We start from the raw sequence: 16,803 nt of genomic DNA, 5'->3' as shown, positions 1-16,803 counted from the left end.
TGCTGAAAGAGGCCTGTATTCCTGTTTGGGATCACAGTCTCTAGTGCAAGACCTGCACATAAAAAGGAGTTGGCTACACTGATTTGCAAAAATTTTGACCTTTTCAGAAAAATCAGTACCAATACCTACAGGACCACTACAAATTTCCCCAAGCCATGGCTCTAGTCTACTGACCAGAAAGGAAATATTTAGCTCCCTGCAGTGGGCCTGTTGATTTCAAAAGAAACTTAATAGCTCTATTCCTACAAAGCAAATACAGAGCAATCACCAGGGGCTGGCTATGCTCTCCTCTCTTCTGAAATCTGGTAGGCAACATATGTCTGCAAATGCCACTTGCCAAAGGGTTTTGATTCTCTGCACTTTTGTGGGAATGTATACCCTGCTTCTTCCAGGTTATATGTGTCTTTTTGATTCTGCAGATTCCTTACAGCAATTTTGTCTCTTTCAGCACAATTGTGGGGCAGAACATAGTAAATAACTTAAAAATTTTATTTAAGGAAGATGCTGTGGTTTTTAGTGTTCATTCATGCAACATTTTCAGTGGTTAAAAGTTTTACAGCTGTAGTGTTTTCTCCTTACTAGACTCAGGTATGAATCTTTTCTAATGAGAAATGAAAACAGAAAAGAAGACTAGGGGGAAAAGGTGAGCTTTTCCCTGTGCCTCATCATTGTCTTTATTAAAAAAAATTAACTCTGGGCAACACAATTCAGCCTCAGTCAGGAAACTCTTAGTTCAGTTGCTATTCAAATATCCAAGTGCAATTTGCAACTCTAGTTATGAAAGGGGACATTATTTTCTTTATACATTTAACTCCATTTGTTCAAAGACACATTGATGAAGCAATTAAGGCAGACATATTATTAAAGGTGGTGTAGAATTCACAGGCTCTGCTAAGACGTTTGGTATTTCAATTAGGTGTTTAAACATAAAAATGAGAACTATGTATTTAATATAAAAATATCACTTAAGAATGCTGTAAAATCAGATTACTCATGACATTATCACCAACAGTAAGAGATCTGTATATGCATTTTTCTGGCTGTGCATTGTGTATGTTCTTCAATAGCTTTCTTCTACTGAGTTCCCATATGATACAGATTCCAAACTAGAAAATATTTAGGCTTACGCCTAACTTTCAGGGAGAATAGCCTCATTGATTTAAACAGGGTTTAACCCTTATAAATGTCAGAGTGATTGCCCTTTTGTGGGACTGGAACTCATGGGGCCCATTTTCAAAAAGATAAATGCATTACTACTACAAATATTACATACATATTTTTACTGCTGTTTCTGGGTTTGTCATTACAGTTCTCTCCTTCCCTCTCCTGCCTGTTTTTATTGCCTTCAACAACAATATCATGACACTCTGAGGTACATAATGATTAATTTAATTACAAACTAACTGTAAACTTTTGACAAGACCCTCCAATCACTTACCTCAAATTATGAGTGTTTAAAGATGCAATTGTTAATCTCCTTTTTTTCACCCTCTCACAGGAGATGTTGCAGACTTTTTTTTCTGGTATTTTGCATTAAAACTCTTTTCCTGTGCTCCAGGATCTTAAACAAAAACAAAAAAAAAGAAACACTCAGAATGAAAAAGTCATCCCAAGCAATTGATGAGTGGCTCAGGGGAAATCCCTGACCTTTTTTCAATGTATATTTCATTATCTAAAGCAAGTGTGGTAACTTCCTCCAGCAGCAGCTCTTCTGTGGGCTGTACTTTAAAAAAAAAAGAAAGAAAAAGACCCAACTGAACAAAATCCCCACAAAATACTGGTTTAGACCACTCAAAAACATGGCATTTAAAAAAATCTGTAAGATAGTATACTACAAAGTATTAATTTAAAGCACAATCCAGGATCTACCAGGCTCCACAAATTTATGACTGTGAAAAAGGAAGAAAACCCAGGACACAAACCAGAAGAAAAATCATTACGTAAAGTATCAAACTGCTACACATTTTTATTATTACTATCACTGTTATTATCACTGATATATGGCCAGCTCCCTCAGTCTTCACTGAGTTACTGTAGTATTTCTGTAGGAGCAGCGTGGGGGAAGTAGTAGCCGTGCTGGAGAAGCAACGCAGCATTAGCACTACAAAACCCAGCCCAGCTGTCGAGAGAGGAAGGAAGGGAGGAGGAGCGACAAAGCAAATGAGTTAAGAGTAACTGGCAGGTCTCTAATACAATCAATTTTGACATCCTCCACCATCACCAAAAAAGGTCTGAAGGTTTTGAATTTTCAGCGAGTGCTGCTACCAGAACACTTTCTCACCACCCCGTTTCACCCTCCTCCCTCTCCCATACCTGCAGCAAGGTCTGACAGCAGGAAAACACTGCCAGCCAGAGCAGAGTTCACGTTCCCTCTGAGAGCGTGGTCTTGCATTTGCACAGCCTCTCTGGATTACAAGCATCCCAGCTATTTCTGTACAAACAATTTTTAGGACCAACAACCACATGCATTTTTGCTCTGTAAAAAGCCTGAAAGAAACTGTTCCCAGGGTTACACCTGTGGCTATCCCCATTGAAGCCAACAAATTTACACAACACGACAAGGAGAGGATTTGACCTTGTGTGCATGTAAGCCAGACCACTTTGATTTTCTTCCTTGGCTAGAACAGACAGGTAGGTCTGAATAATGTTTCCCTTACTTTTAATTAAGAAATGAAGACAATATCCACAGACTTTTGTGGCTGTATATACATCAAAAAAGACAACTTTTCCAAAAGGGGTCAAAAATTCAAAAAGTACAGCTTTCTACACCACAGTTTATTCCCCCACACACCCTGGAGGAAAACAACCCAAAACTCCAAGAAGACCACAACACACAAATAAGGGTGACCTCGACACCTGTACAAAGGCTGTGCCTATGTCACCACTCTCCAGAGCTGCTCATGGTACAAAATACTCTGCTTAAATTACCCTGCTCCCCTACTCCACCCTGCTTTTTCATGCTGATATGGTGTTGCCCCTTTCTTCAAGGAGCCTGCTCTCACTCAACACCAGTCAAGACTGCAACAGCCAAGCCTACCACTTGCAGGAAGCGGACAAAGCCCTCTAAATCTGTGACACAAATCCAGAAAAGGCTGCAAGTTCAAAGTGAAATGAGGACAGTCTGTCCATGACTCATGCCACCTAGAAACCATTCTTAATTTAAGAAAAAGTGTTAAAGGGATTATCTTACAGAGTGTCACCCTGCCAAATCAACTAGGTTCTGCCTCTCATTTTTTCCCCAACTCAAATACAAGGTGGCCAAAGATCAAAATCAGCATAAAATCCTCCTGTTCTCACTTTACATACTTTCTTTTTTAATGCTCTGTTTAAAAGAGTCAAATAAAGCTGTTTGATGGACAGATTCCCAGCTATCCTCCAGGCTTTTCTGCATGACCTATGGGCAAATGCTGTGTGACACTTCCTGAAGGGCTGAAACAGCTCTGAATGACACTTGAGCTTCTATAGTACAACTGCAGCATGAGAGTTTGGCTCCTAATGCACATTTGTCACTTAACCCAAATTTTCCCCTGCCTCAGTTTCCCCTGCCTCTACAGCAAAAATAAAGAGTATTCCCCCATCTCAGAGGGCTGATGCAAGGAACACAATACCCATGCTGATTTAGTGGATAATCTGGAAACATGGAGAAAGTTATAGATCTCTGAACTCAGGCTGAAACTTCACATACCCAGAAAAAGACCCTGCAAACTAAAATAAGGAGTGAGTCATCAGCCTGTCCCTCTGAAACCGTTTTGCTGGATAGTCATTTCACTAGTACAACTCTCTTCTCCAGGGTGCTCCCAGCAAGCATGGGGGACACTGAATGGATTCACTGTATTCACACAACAGCTTTACAGCTGCTTAAAAAAGGCCTATTGTAGGCCTGCATTTTACTATCTCGAGAAGCATACATAAAGTTGCTGTACAGCTTCCACTACCCATCTGATCCTTACAGAAACAGGAGCAACAAATAAGGGTTTTTCAAAAGAAAATAGATTTAACTGTGATGGAGAAAATGGTCTGGTTTTAAAAAAAACCCCAAAAGTAACAATTTATATAGCAGAGGATAAAGCACTAAAAATTCAGTGTAACAAAAATACTTTAAATACATTCTGCCCTCCTTTTTTTTTTTTTTTTTTTTTGCTACATCATAATATCTGTGAGCCAAATACAAATTTCACCATCAGAAAGGAGCATCAGGCCTGCCATACACATGTGCTCTTCCTGCGGTCACTGTCTATTCATGGCTTGCACCTCTATGCATTTCTGATATTTGCTCAGTAACCGAACTGGTATCAAAACCAAGAGTGAACTCTTAAAACAGAATTATTGGGTCACACTTACAAAGACTTACTCAACAGCCAGATAATTCTGGACTTTGCAAAACATGTGAGTCGATCTGACAGCCCCTTTCTACATGTCTTGATTTTCCTCTGTAGTGTCTGTGGAGTCAGGGAAAAAGGACAGTCCTGAATTAGGCACATTCCTCCCAGCATTTGACTACTCCACTCTCCCCCTTCTGGAGAAATGAATGCAGCTTCAAACAAATCAAAGGAATATTTTGTCAGCTCCTTCACTCTTCCCAGTGCAAGAATTGAGGCAGTGCTTGGCTTCTCTAGCCCCCAGCAGAGGCAGCTCTGAAGTACAAATCCTCCTTCCTCCTCCCATACACAGCATTAACCCTGCCAGCTGCAAAGCCACCGAATTCAGCCAGGGCTGTTCAGCAGCCTGTCACAGCTGCAGCATGCTGTACTAACCTCCAAGAATTTACCGATGGTCGATCAGCACACATCTCCCCAAAACACAGTACTTCCCTCAAAAGTAACGAGATTGGACAAAAGTTACAGGGTCAATTTCTCTGCCTTCTGGCTTCTAGAGCCCCAGGAACACAACAGGTGCTGTGCTGCTCTGCACTCAGAAGGCAGAAATATTTAGCTTTTTAGTGAAAGCTGAGACAGGCAGTATCCCTTGCTTTGGCAGCTTGGCACTTTAAGAAAATACCAAGAAAGTAGCAGCCTGACAAAATACCAGCACTAGGACACCTCTTTTCCCCCAGTCTTCCTTCATTTCACAGTGGGGCCTCTCTCAAAAGGCCAATGGAGCTGAATGGACTGAGATGATTTTCCATTCTAGGTAACTTGCACGTTTGCTCTGTCAGCATGACTTGACTGTGACCAAAACTGATGAAAAACCACAGCAATGGAAACAAAGACTCAAGTAAAGAGAGAAATGAAACCCAAAGACAGCGACAGAGAAAGACTCAGCTCTTATTTCTGGATTTGGGCAGGCTTTCCTACCTCCAAGCCTGGGGAGCAGACAGGACTGCCAGCCTCCCTTGCCATCCCCAGGGCAAGCAGTTCTGGAGTGGGCCTGGGCAAAAGTAGTACTATTGCATGTGACAGGACAGAGCCAAGGCCAGTTGAGAACAGAGTGGATTGCTAAAATACGATCTCATTTTGGGATGAGCTATGAGGGATGGAGAAATGACAGGACCAGGCTCTCTGCACACCTCTCACCATGGGGACAGGAACTCTTCCCCCCAAATCTCACAGGAATGTGATGCCATCAAGTGGACGTACTACTCTCCCTTGCCTCTGCCGAGGGTCTGGCAGGCTCAGGCACATGTTCTTACATGCTATTTATTCCTTTTCTTACCTTCTGCTCATAAGCACAAACACCATGAACTCCCATCTTTTCTTAACAGCCAAAGTGACTTTATTGCATGATTTTTAGACTAGAACCACCAGCCCACGCTCACTGCCCCCATGTCTTGATGCCACCTGTTTATCATTACAAGGTGACACAGAGCTATGCTCTCCCCCACTTACCCTGAGGCGTGTCATGTCTTTTCAAAGCCCCAGTCTCATCAGGTGCTGACCTCAGGCTCTCCCTGGCACCCTAAGTGCCTCCTTTATCCCAGCAGGAAGGTCTGAGAGAGACAGACTGCATCCCAAGTCAGTGGTTTCATCCCTTGGCAGCGACCCTGCCATACAACTGCCTGTGCTCAAGACCTCTGAAACCTCTGAAACCCTCCTTGGCTCACAACCTCTGAAAACAAGGAATGCCAGTGGATGAAGAGCTGAATACCCTCCACCCACTCTTTTCATTGGCCAAGCTGCTCTAAACAGTAACACACATCCTCCTGTAAAAGTTTAGTGTGTTGCCCACAAAAAGCAGCAGGCAAGCGTGCCTCTGCTAAAGAGCATGTATAATTTAGAAAGAGATGTTAAGAAAATGAAATATGCCATGATATTCAATGTGCAGATACATTCTGGGTTCTTCAAATGAAGGGCTCTAAAAAACAATAGAAATTCCATGTTGTTTGGAACAGATGGGCGTCGTATTTTTTTCCTATTGCCTTCTGCTTTACTTACTCATCTCACCTACCTTCTAGCTATATGAGGTTGTCTTTTGGAATCTAGTTGCTCGCTGCTATATAGAAAGATCTGAACAATAAATATTCCTTATACAATCATGTATGTCCAGTGACAGAGAGTACAGGACACATTCAGGACACTTCAGAAGAAACCTGTGATGACCTTTGTTGCAGGAAACTTTGGAGGCCTGACCATAAGCTGTTTTTAGAACAGAAATTTGACTAAGCCACAACCAGCCACTGTGGTTTGGTCTTACTTTTTGAGAGTAGCAGGAGTATGCTGGCAGCTTGGCCAGCAACTAAAATCTTCCAGGCAGAGGAAGAAACATTGCCCCATCTGCCTGGATTCAGTGAGTTGGTTGACTACAAAAATTGGTTGGTTTTTTTGTAGTCAAACCTACACTTTTAATCAAGAAGAGACAGGACACTGAGAAAGACAAAGCTTTTCTCTAAGTCTACTTCCAAACTTTTCTTTTGTAAAAAAAATCCCAACACTGTACTACTACTTCTGTCACCTCTACTTCTACTTCCTTTTCTTCAGCACAAACCGTAACAGGAGCATTTCAGCAAATGCCAGGTTGGCTCCCTGGTAGGCTCCCCGGGCTGCCAACTGTCAGATCCAGAATGCAGGACTGTCGTATCTGCCAGACCAGCTCTCACACCTGCTCTCTCAGGTAACATAATGTATTTTTCCAAGTCATGCTAGCAATAATAGGACATTATACACACCAAGAAGCGGCTATACACCTTTAAATGAAGGATGCCCAGCCAGTGTCTTAGGATGGCTGACAGCCTCAGTTCAGTGCAGTGTCTGTTTGAGCACCTTCTGTACCTGAAGGTTACAAGCACTGTCCCCACGTGAGCACATGCTCACATCAGCAGGTCAAGTACCAGCCGCTAGACATGGGTCATTACTGGTTAAGCATCTAATGTGCACTTGGCATTGTATAAGCTCCTTAAAGAAGATACAATCCTTTCAGTAGAAGATTTCTTCTTTCTAACTTCTCAAAACAGGCTTCCTTCTCAGAAGCCTACTCACATCAACCTTCCCCTTTCAGTAATAATTACAAAGAAAAGGGAAGAAAGAACACGAAAAAAGAAAAATTATCAAATGTGTTTAACTAACTGGCACAACTATACACAGTCAGATCACTGAAATATGCCTTTCTTTCCGTGCCTTCATCCCACTACATCCCTATAGAGCAAAACTACCTTCTGCTTTTGTTAGATCAGGCATGCAGCTTTTGAAGCAAGTCTCCAGATAATCCATCCTGCCTGGGCTTTCAGTTGTACTGTGGGGTGGTCCTGCAGCACATGAACAAATCCCTCTTGGGAGGAATTAACTAGAAGCATCACGTTCCCCAGCGTGAGCAGCCAGCAGCACCAGACTGCTCGGAAGCAAAAGCAACCCCAAAACATGCCTGGTGCAAACCTCAGCATCCCAGCACAGTTTTCGCAGATACTCTCTCCAGTTGGTCCACACTACTTGCTCATGAAGGCATAATCATAAAAATCAAATATTCTGCTGTCACTCATCTTTATGCCACCAAATAAAAAGATGGTGGTAGTATATTCGACTCTAATGTTGCAACAGTGTAATACCGACAGCAGCAAGAGCATCTTGAAGTGAACAATGTAAAGAACAGATCAAAGTAGTTTCAGCGACAATAACCTAATTTCTGTAGTTTTACAATGAGTTCTTCTACTCTTTAAAGTATTTTTTCTTTGTCCTGCACCAAAATAGTAAAAAAAAACAATTACAGAAGGGAAAAAGTAAAACAAACTTAAGTATTTTCTCTTCATCTTGCACCAAAATAGTAAAGAATTATTATGGAAGGGAAAAAAGTAAACCACACTGGATAAAAAGACCAAAAAAAGTACTACCTTTCCACCATTAAACCCCATGAAAAATAATAAACATTAGGCATAATAATAAAAATTTTGGCATTAGTTGTAAAAATTGCCAGCAGAAAATTTTAGGCAGCAGTGCTTTTTTAATGTGTTGTCATCTGAGCTTATGTTAAATGTCTTCTGGTACTTTATCCTCACAGTGGATCTTTTGTTCTCTTTGAAAGTGTCATTAAACAGACCCTCAAAATCTTGACACTTACCATAACTAATTCAATTAGTAAGACAGTCATCACATCTTTTTTCAGTGCTTGAAAGGCCAAGAATTCTATGACATGATGTCTAGCTTTACTTTTTGCCACCCTTTAAAAAGTACCTGCTGAGTCTGTGGAGGTTTTCAGGCCACTGGCTGAAAGACACCCGTCTACACAATCCCCCATACTTGTTGTTTATTTTCCTCATAAGCTGTTTGTCCCTAGCAGTAACAAGAGCATAACACTCCAGAGTTTCACTGGAAGTTGCTAAGAAATACCTTGTGATAGAAACCTCCTTGCATTCCAGGTGCAGGAAACCAACTAAACCTCACTGATCCATCTGTTCAGCTTTTGTTAAACAGTTCTGGATCTGACAGCAAATTTGTGAGCAAATTGACCACCGTGCTGAGAACCTGGCTGGGGCCAAGTGAAATGCTCTCCTAGTACTCAAATCATTCTTGAAAGCTTCTCTCTTCCTTCACATGCCTTCCACGCAGGAGATGACTGAGCTCACTGCGAGCACGAAGCCCAAGCACAGAGGAAGTGTGTGTAAAATCCACAGTCAACTTCACCACCACTGTCCATTTTCATGAATGAAAAAGGCAAAGTCAGTAGGGGAAGCTGGGCCCTGTCACAGCTGCTACCATGCTGTTTGTCCTTTCCCTTCAAAGCATTGTGGATCTGCGTTAGTTTCCTGCAAAGGTAATTGTTTCTATGTATTAAACCAGCCAGGGACATGGTTTCTAAGATGGTTAATTTTTAACAGCGCAGCTTTTCGCCTAACTCCTTATCCTGCATTTTCAAGAGCTGTCTGAGAAAGTTTGGGACCTTCAATAAGTGATCTCTGTGTTTAAACTGCGTTCACTGGTGATTTTATGCATAGGACAGAAAAAGTGGGTTGGGCTCTAACCTCCCAGCTCAGCTGCACAGACTTGTCCATCTGTCACACAGCCCTGGTCATATCACTTTGTGCCTCTGTCCCAGGCTTGATTTGACTCATATAGAACATGTGAAATGAGTGAAGGTGCTGTTGGTTTAGAGTAGAGGAAAGCTGAAAACTTAAAATCGTATATTTACCAATAAAGCGTGGGAGAAGTAAAAAGATTTGGGATATTCTCCCTCCTTAAAAGACCAAGTAGTTCCATAAGCAGTGGAGTCCATGAGGGCTGGTTCCCTGTGGCTTTGCCTCTCCATGACCCCATGCACAGTGAGATGCAGGCTCTGAGCAAAGCTAACCCTGAGCAATGGCTCACACCCCATCGCACTCTCACATCTGTGGTAACACAGGCGAGCCTTTCCTTCGTGAAAGGTCACGCATTCCTGTTGTTGTTCTATACTCAACTCCTTGTTTCACAAAACTGCTCAGAGTTCAACCTGCCTGGTAAATTTAGTTGGAGCTGGCCAGTGGACTCCAACCTTACTGCAAAGATTCTGGGAGATAGGAAGATAGTACACTCCACAAGGAAAACAAACTAAAATATCCATCTTGGCCTGAGAAAAATGATGTTGAACTGGCAAGAAAGGTAAACCAATGGATCTGATGTTGAAACTCAGAACTGCAATGCCAGTTCTGTAAGATTCACCAGTAACAAAACAAAGCATTGTCTTGCCCAGGGAGGTTTATTTTACTTATGCTGGTTTGAAACACAGCTTTACTTGTACTTACTGTGAACTGCATTCTGTTTATGAATAATATTAGGTCTATCTTCTGGGAAATTAAATTGTAATCTGTCCTCTGTTCCATTTCTTTAACACATTCAGTTTACTACTGTAACTTCTCTGTGATTTACTAAATTCCAATTACAGAAAGTAGGACAACATTTTATTCCTATGAAAGACAGGAAAAGTGTATCTGTAGATGTACATAGAGATAACAGATTCAAATCCGCTTCAAATGACAGAGGACAAGTAGATGTCTGGGCTTTTTGAGGGGAGGTGAGATAATAAAAGGGTTTTTCCCCTGGAGGATCAAAATAAACTATTTTTCCTTTACATGATTCATAATATAAGACAGATATTGTTAGAAACAAAGCTAAATTTATGGAACATTCACAATGTTGCATATGGCTACATGTGTCTTATTAATTTTGGTGAACAGAGTTTGTAACCAGAAAAATTATTTACAGCCTAGTTTATTCTGGATATTGTACTTCTTTACATACATGCACATGTACTAATGTGGGCTGCAGTGCAGTCTAATCTCTCCAGTGTTTATTCATACCTAGGACAAAACTGCTTTCAACCTGCATATATTTGTCACAACAAAGCTAGCACTCAACAGTTTCATTTTCTAGCACCAGCCAGTGTCAGTTTTAACATTATACTGTCTTTTCCAACAATTCCTTGACTTTACACCTAGGGTTTCTCTCTGGTGTCTACAGCTAGTAACTACACCACCACATAACTTTCCTGTCACCACTGTCGTGGAGAAAATGAAAGTAACCCTTCAGCCAGTCTCTGCAGGATGAGCGACATTTGCAAGGAAACCAACTGCTCAACTTTCTTTCAAATGGGCTGAAATAGACAACAACCTGCTTTCAGTAGCTGGTATATTACTAAAAGAAAAAGGCAATGATTATTATGTAATTGCTTTAAAATAAGTTTAAAAAGCTACAAACACACTTCCTTGTACTAGTCCCCTGACTCACATTTTATGCTAAAATGCATATGCCTCAACATATAGGTATATATTTAAATGCAATCTACACTAGATTAATCAATTTAAGGCTCAAAAAAAAATTAAAGAGACTTTGAAAGTCAGCAAGGACAATCATGCTCCTTTAGGCTTATGATAATCATATGACAGGGCATATAATTTGAGGTTAAAATCCCACCCACAGTGGGAAACCACCTTCCATTTCATGCAAGTGAGTAGCATCAAGCTCAGAAATTTGCTGTGTAGTATTTTCAGAAAGACATCTAAACTCTACAGAAATATTTCATCCACCTGTGAATGGACTACTTTCCTAGGCCTTTTCACAGTTATTACCAGGATCTTCTCATTATTATTAAAAACAAACTGTTCTTCATTGTGAAAGAGTGAGCTGTTCCCCCTGCTGTCCCAAGTTCCAGTGAGTGTGACTGTCACCAAGCACTGACACGTTTGTATTAGAGAAAAATGTTTCATTTAAAAAAAAGAAAACCCTTCACTCTAACTTCACTATTTTTTCAGGAGTGCTTTCCACATATGTTAACAAGTTCCTTAAATTAGCATTTGTTATTTAAAATTTGTGCCTTTGAAAAATAACAGCAGCTGATCAGCACACAAAAACATGATATATTCATTTTTTGCATCTTTTTGAAGCACTGAAGATTGGTATGCATAAAAAAATAGAAATGGAATCCCTCCACTTCACATCCCATCGACACTATGAGCTACTCATTAGAAGTGGGAAAAGACTTCAGATTTGGGGGTTTTCCTGCATCATAAGATTTTGCAGCAAACTCTCCAGAATAAGCCAAAGAGGCTCTTTCAGGTCCCAAAACATTTATGCACTTAACTTTAGGGGCTCCAGGAAGTGAGCAGAACTACTCATATTTACAAGTTAAACACCCACCCAGCCAGAACTGTAATCCAAGCCAGTCAGCAGTACCACTGTTAACTGTCTGGAGGAGCTGAATTTGTTCCCTCTGTCCACCAGCTTTCCCTTTCTTTTTATTTCCAGAAGCAAGACGAAAGATAAAAGGGCCTTCTGCTATTTGTACTAATCACCTGTTAGTCACAGGAGTCTGAAAGGAAACTGACACATCCAGTCATTTTTACTGTTTCCAGTGTTTACAGTATTATTTCTCCAGGACTGTGAAGCAGCTGCCAGTGATTACTAGAATATGGCATGTAGAAGCTCATGTATATGAAAAAAACCACAATCAAATAATATGCAGCTCATTAAAGGAAAGTTTGTAACTCTGTTCCCTGCCCTAATACTTTGTTTTTATCTCCTGGAAATATTTACCACACCACCTGATTAGGCTGAGCTGCTTATGTATTTTGAAAATACAAATTATGCCATCAGTCATTCGTGGTATGACAGTAAATGTGCAATTACACAACTCAGCAAGTGCAACTCCCGCAGTGCACCAAGGCAGGCACGACCCAGCCCCAAGTGCCAGCACAGCACAACCAGACTACCCAAACTTTATTGATCCTAAACGAAAACTTGGGCAATAAATAAGCCCACGCTCTGAAGAACAAAGCTTGGACTGGCTCTAACCCATTCACCAGAGTGATCAGAGCCATGTCTTTCCACTCTGCCTCTGCAGGCAAGGTGTGAGGGAAGCACTTGCAGAGGAAGGAGTGACTGGCACACTTTCCTACATGCGTAACTATTCTACCTTAAGATTCATTTCCCAGAGCCGGACATCTGTGCCAAGAAGTGGATCTCAATCCTATGTGAAAACCTACTGTCATTCTTTCTTCTCTCTCTCCTCCAATTTTCTTTTGTGCTTTTATGGTCCTCCATGTGATTATTCAGTCCTTTGCATACGTGCAGAACTGTACATCGCAGCAGTAGGCTCCAACTCTTTTGGATTGTGACAGCTCAACAGAATTCGCCCTATGAACCAGGATTAACAGGTAGCTAAAGACCCTTGAGAAATCTACCCTTCAACTTTTACACTGGTCCTCCTTTCCACCTCTATCACACTTAAAGCCCCTCCCTACACAAAATTGGCAATAATATTTATAGTGAACTAGAAGGCAGGAAAGTAAGAAATTACAGTGTCTGTATAAAATTCATGCTGCTGTATTTCTTTCCAGTCTCATGTATCTATCATAGCACAATTAAAACTCCCCCAATGCTAAACAGCTGGTTTCCTCTCTGTTGATGTGATACACTGTGTTGATTCACATGATACTGATTCGCCCAAGGCTGCAGCTCATTCAAAAAGCTAGCACAAACGCCATGTCCCATTTAAAATCCAAATGATGTTTTAAAAGATCAGCCTAAATCTACATAAACATCATTCCTTACTTCTTCAGAGCAGAGAACATCATCTGAGCTAGCCCTTCCATCCTCAAAAGTCCCAGCCAGTGGTCAGTATGACTGGCATGACACAGGTAGCTGCAGAGGACTGCTCCCTGCATCTCCTCGTGACGTGGAAGGGAAGAGCGATTGGTCCCGCGCAGATCTGCACGGCACCGGAGATCTATTTATACAGCTCTAGCGGGCTGAAACTCTGCACAGAAACTGCAGCCATCTCTTCAGCTTTCAAACTGAAGAGGGGTGGATGTCTCTAATTCTGATTCCCATGGTGTTCCCTGCAAAAATGACAATCATTTTAATTTTGCGTGGGGTAGAGCTGCTGGCATGTTTCGCACGCCTTGCCCTACACCAGCTTCAAGATTCTTACACCTCAAGGATTATCAGCTTTGTCACTGGGTTTTAGATTCCACATCTGTGATTTATAATATGGCCACCCAAATTAAATCGAGGGTAAGACTTCCCCACTAAGTTCAATTAATCAGTAGGCACTGCAACTTTTTTTTTTAGCATATGACAATAATAAAACAATCCAAAAAAGGTAATTTAGAGTCATACTATACCACCTGTCATTTGTAAGACTTTACTGTATCATTAGTCAGAGCTTCTGGTGACAATATAACCCACAAGACTGAAACTTGAGTGGTTTATACATGCCATCAAAGCCTTAAAAGATAAAAATCCCACCTCAGAAAGTGGGAGTATTTAATTTTTTATAATACTTTTGTACTAGTATAAAGCATTCACTTAAGTTAAATCAGTGACTTCTTTTCTTAAGGTATTTGTATCTGTTTGATATTTTACAAATATCTAATTCTTTTTCTCAGATCTAATAGTGCTGAGTACTTTGAAGACAATTTGCCAGGGCTTATTAATTAGAATTCCTAGAAACCATTGGAGGTTGGGTTTGGTGAGGGTTTTTGCTTGGGGTGGGTGAGGGGATTGTTTAGGTTTTGTTGTTTCTTGTTTGTTTGTTTTGCCTTTTTTTTTCCCCCCCTCCAAACCAGGACAGCATTGTAAATGCAAAATTCCAATCACCTCCCCCAGACACCAAATTCTTTTTATGAAGTCGTAGATTCGTTATGTTACTTGGTAACAGCTGTATGGTGTAGTGGCTGGTACTAGGTATGTACACACACATGTCCACAGGCTAGAAAACAAAACCAGACAAATTCTCAGCTAGCATAGAAAGGCTAAACTCCAATGAAAACTAGCTGTGAAGGAATGCTGTGACTCAAACTCATCACAGCCATAGCTGTGGACATTACAACTGGTTGCACAGTACTAATAATTACATACCAGAACTTGATTACTGACTTTCCTAGTACTGAAAATGCTCATAAAAATGGAATGTTATGAGAGCATTAAAACATTTTTTAGAAGTCATTGAAATTAAATATGGACAAATGGGTTAATTTTATGGCAGTTTTCCATTAGCTCATGTTGTTCCACTGCAGTTCAATGTATTCATGGACACATGCATGTGCATGCACACATACACACACACAATTTGGTGAAGTGAAGAAAAAGAAGAAAATAGGTTTTATGAACAAAAGTTTTATGAACTTCTACAAAGAAGTAGAAATTAAAGAAGAGATTCAGCAGCCCAATGAAGCACATGATTCATTTCCATTATCTTCAATAGAGCTTGACTGTGGTTAAAGTGCTTTGATGAACAAGGGTCCCCAAAACACAGTGCTCCTCAATCCAGTTATCTGATCATGGCTTTATGTGAAACAAAACACTTGAAAGCAACTAAAGGTAAGGAAATGCTCAGGTTTAGCAAACGAAAGCCCTGTAGGAATTCTACTAGTTAGGAAAAAACCCACAGTGGTTTCCTAAATTTTCATCACCTCTAGCAGCTTTTGAATAATGCAATGGCCTTTCTGGAAGCTTCATAAAACTGTATGTAATCCACACAAGGAATTCTACAATGTCTCAGCACTTCCTGGGGACTCAGAGCAGTAGGGTAGCCTTGCAACATAAGCAGAGATTAATCATTTTCTAATGCACAGTAATAAATAATGTATCCCACATAGTACATAAATTAAAGCTGTAATTTCATCCCGGTTCTGTGATGACACCAGAAGCCCAAGATGGAATTTCAGACTCGTTATGACCAGTCAGGATAAGCATTATTCCTAAAATTATGATCTGAGAGTTTATAATGAACTGAGAAGTTTTGAAGGCATTACCAGAAAAAGAAGGATGTGTAATTACAAGCAGAAAGCAAAATTATTAAGTCAGATATTGTTTGCAGAACTTGCTAAAGTAAGCAGTAAATCTCATCCCTCAAAAGCCAACTCAGCATATTTGTAGCAAGGCAAACAAAGATCACTACTACTATCAAAAAACTGAAAGTTGTTCTAATACCACAGGGCAATGCCTCCACCACAGCAAACAGTAAGAAACTATATGCTGAAGTTCAGGTTTGTATGTTACAGGGTCCTTAAAATGCTGAATATATGTCCTCCTACAACCATATACAGCATTTCACTCACAAGTCAAACAAGTATTGTACAGGTGCACAACATGCATAGAATATCAGGATAAAGTCACAGTATATCTCAAATCCACTTTCCTATTTGACAAGAAAGCTACTGAGCAAAGCAAAATACTCATGATGAGAAGTGGTTTTATCCTTCTGATGAAAAAAAAATATATACACATACACACACAGTTTATACACTGTAAAGGATCTAAAAAATTTTCAAGAACATTGTCCTAGTATTTCTCCTGCAGATAATTTCAAGAAATCTTATTAAGACTCTAAAGACATTTTATAAGTCTAACAACAAGCATTTTAATGCAAGTAAGGTTAGAAGTATGAAGACCAAGAGCCAAAATAATCATCTATATAGAGTTAACTGCAATATTCACCCTGACTTTTGCTACCGATTCCCATGATTTTTAGCAAATCCCACAAGATTTCAAGAAGGTCTGGAGCCAGCTTTCTTTCAGAGACAAGAATAACTTTCTGACCATCTTACACAAACAAGGCATGAAATTTCACAGAATCATTCATGGTCTGGAGAAGTTCCACGTTCTGAACTTCTTTGCTTGGTATTATTCACAGATTTATCTTATCCCCCCTCCCACCACATTCTTGATAATGTGAGACTCATAAAGTCATGCTCACTGTCTCTTGCCCTCTCTCCCCTCCCTGCTTCAGTTAGGTTTCTAGCTCAGAGAGCTGCAAAAAAAAAAAAAAAAGAGGCGAAATGTGAAGATTAAGAAAAAAAGTCAAATAAATTGGTGCAGAAAGTTGATTTTTAAAAGCTGAAAATGTTTAACCTTAGAGTAACAGTTTTTGAATATCTGAGGCTTCTCCACAAGTCACTGTATTATT

General features: G+C 40.4%; 1 protein-coding gene across 5 annotated transcripts in view; it reads right to left on the bottom strand.

The window, feature by feature from the left end:
• Positions 1 to 16,803, bottom strand: part of ATXN1 (ataxin 1) — a 217,334-nt gene that overhangs the window by 160,300 nt on the left and 40,231 nt on the right. For 4 of the 5 annotated variants that reach the window (XM_017730664.1, XM_017730662.1, XM_017730666.1 and 1 more), the window contains exon 1: positions 1,439 to 1,570. The exons of the other annotated variant lie outside the window; for it this stretch is intronic. The gene's annotated coding sequence lies outside the window, so the exon portion shown is untranslated. Of the gene's footprint in view, positions 1 to 1,438; positions 1,571 to 16,803 lie in introns of those variants that run through there. 5 annotated transcript variants of the gene reach the window in all.

The sequence above is a fragment of the Corvus brachyrhynchos genome, unplaced genomic scaffold (genome assembly GCF_000691975.1).
Source record: "Corvus brachyrhynchos isolate BGI_N302 unplaced genomic scaffold, ASM69197v1 scaffold43, whole genome shotgun sequence".
Classification (NCBI taxonomy): Eukaryota; Metazoa; Chordata; class Aves; order Passeriformes; family Corvidae; genus Corvus; species Corvus brachyrhynchos.
Note: the sequence above shows the minus strand (reverse complement) of the source record. Positions and strands in the feature narration are given on the sequence as shown.